Below are 2,500 nucleotides of genomic sequence, written 5' to 3' on the forward strand. Positions count from 1 at the left end.
CTTTGTGGTTGCTGGTGGCTTTGTGGTTGCTGGTGGCTTTGTGGTTGCTGGTGGCTTTGTGGTTGCTGGCTGCTTTGTGGTTGCTGGTGGCTTTGTGGTTGATGGTGGCTTTTTTTTGCTGGTGGCTTTGTGGTTGCTGGTGGCTTTCTTTTGCTGGTGGCTTTGTTGTTGCTGGTGGCTTTGTAATTGATGGTGGCTTTTTTTGCTGGTGGCTTTGTGGTTGCTGGTGGCTTTGTGGTTGATGGTGGCTTTGTGGTTGCTGGTGGCTTTGTGGTTGCTGGTGGCTTTGTGGTTGATGGTGGCTTTGTGGTTGCTGGTGGCTTTGTGATTGCTGGTGGCTTTGTGGTTGCTGGTGGCTTTGTGGTTGCTGGTGGCTTTATGGTTGCTGGTGGCTTTGTGGTTGCTGGTGGCTTTGTGGTTGCTGGTGGCTTTGTGGTTGCTGGTGGCTTTGTGGTTGATGGTGGCTTTGTGGTTGATGGTGGCTTTGTGGTTGCTGGTGGCTTTGTGGTTGCTGGTGGCTTTGTGGTTGCTGGTGGCTTTGTGGTTGATGGTGGCTTTGTGGTTGCTGGTGGCTTTCTTTTGCTGGTGGCTTTGTGGTTGCTGGTGGCTTTTATGGGTGCTAATGGCTTTTTGAGAGCTAGTGGGAACCTATAATAGTGGTTGATGGGGGATCTACAATAGTGGTTGACAGGAACTACAATAGTGGTTGATTTAGATCGTCATTACTTTCAATTTCCTTTGATTTAGATGATTATTACTTCGAATTCTCTTTGATTTAATTCATTATTACTTTGAATTCTCTTTGATTTAGATAATTATATCTTTGAATTCCCTTTTATTTAGATCATTATTACTTTGAATTCCCTTTGACTTAGATTATTATTACTTTGAATTTCCTTTTATTTAGATCATTATTACTTTGAATTCTCTTTTGATTAAAAACATTTTTCACTTTTAATTCAGAAAACTATTTTGAATTTCCTTAGATTTAGATGGTCGTTACTTTGAATCCCATCTACCTTTTATGTAACTCTCACTTTGAATTCCCTCCTTTGCTTTCAATTCCCTCTATTGCTTTGAATTCCCTCCGTTGCTTTGAATTCCTTCCATTGCTTTGAATTCCCTCCATTGCTTTGAATTTCCTCCATTGCTTTGAATTTCCTCCATTGCTTTGAATTTCCTCCATTGCTTTGAATTCTCTCCATTGCTTTGAATTTCCTCCATTGATTTGAATTCTCTCCATTGCTTTGAATTTCCTCCATTGCTTTGAATTCTCTCCATTGCTTTGAATGCCCTCCATTGCTTTGAATTCCATCCATTGCTTTGAATTCCCCTCATTGCTTTGAATTTCCTCCATTGCTTTGAATTCGATCAATTGCTTTGAATTCCCTTCATTGCTTTGAATTCCCTCCATTGCTTTTGAATTCCCTCAGTTATGTTGAATTCCTCCATTGATTTGAATTCCCTCCATTGCTTTGAATTCCTTCCATTGCTTTGAATTCCCCCATTGCTTTGAATTCCCTCCATTGTTTTGAATTCCTCCGTTGCTTTGAATTTCATCGGTTGCTTTGAATTCCCTCCATTGCTTTGATTTCCTTCCATTGCTTTGAATTCCCTCCATTTCTTTGAATTCCCTCCGTTGCTTTGAATTCCCTCCATTTCTTTGAATTCCCTCCGTTGCTTTGAATTCCGTCCATTTCTTTGAATTCCCTCCATTTCTTTGAATTCCTTCCGTTCTTTGAATTCCCTCCATTTCTTTGAATTCCCTCCATTTCTTTGAATTCCCTCCGAATTCCCCTTTGAATTCCGATTGCTTTGAATTCCCTCCATTTCTTTGAATTCCCTCCGTTGCTTTGAATTCCGTCCATTTCTTTGAATTCCCTCCATTTCTTTGAATTCCCTCCGTTCCTTTGAATTCCCTCCATTTCTTTGAATTCTCTCCATTTCTTTGAATTCCCTCCGTTGCTTTGAATTCCCTCTGTTGCTTTGAATTCTCTCGATTGCTTTGAATTCCCTCCATTTCTTTGAATTCCCTCCGTTGCTTTGAACTCCCTCCATTTCTTTGAATTCCTCAATTGCTTTGAATTCCCTCCATTGCTTTGAATTCCGTCCATTTCTTTGAATTCAGTCCATTTCTTTGAATTCCATCCATTTCTTTGAATTCCCTCTATTTCTTTGAATTCAATCCATCTCTTTGAATTCCCTCCATTGCTTTGAATTCCCTCCATTTCTTTGAATTCCCTCCGTTGCTTTGAATTCCCTCAATTTTTGTGAATTCCCTCCATTGCTTTGAATTCCGTCAATTGCTATGAATTCCCTCCATTTTTTTGAATTCCCTCCATTTTTTTGAATTCCCTCCATTTCTTTGAATTCCCTCCATTTCTTTGAATTCCCTCCATTTCTTTGAATTCCCTCCATTTCTTTGAATTCCCTCCATTTCTTTGAATTCCCTCCATTTCTTTGAATTCCCTCCATTTCTTTGAATTCCCTCCATTTCTTT

The 2,500-nt window shown here is 40.0% G+C and overlaps 1 protein-coding gene across 1 annotated transcript in view; it reads left to right on the forward strand.

Annotated features, from left to right (window-relative positions):
• LOC128697981 (transcription factor Sox-2) overlaps positions 1–2,500 on the forward strand; it is a 128,731-nt gene that overhangs the window by 119,674 nt on the left and 6,557 nt on the right. The window lies entirely within an intron of this gene.

This window comes from Cherax quadricarinatus, chromosome 58 (assembly GCF_038502225.1).
Source record: "Cherax quadricarinatus isolate ZL_2023a chromosome 58, ASM3850222v1, whole genome shotgun sequence".
NCBI classification, from domain to species: Eukaryota; Metazoa; Arthropoda; class Malacostraca; order Decapoda; family Parastacidae; genus Cherax; species Cherax quadricarinatus.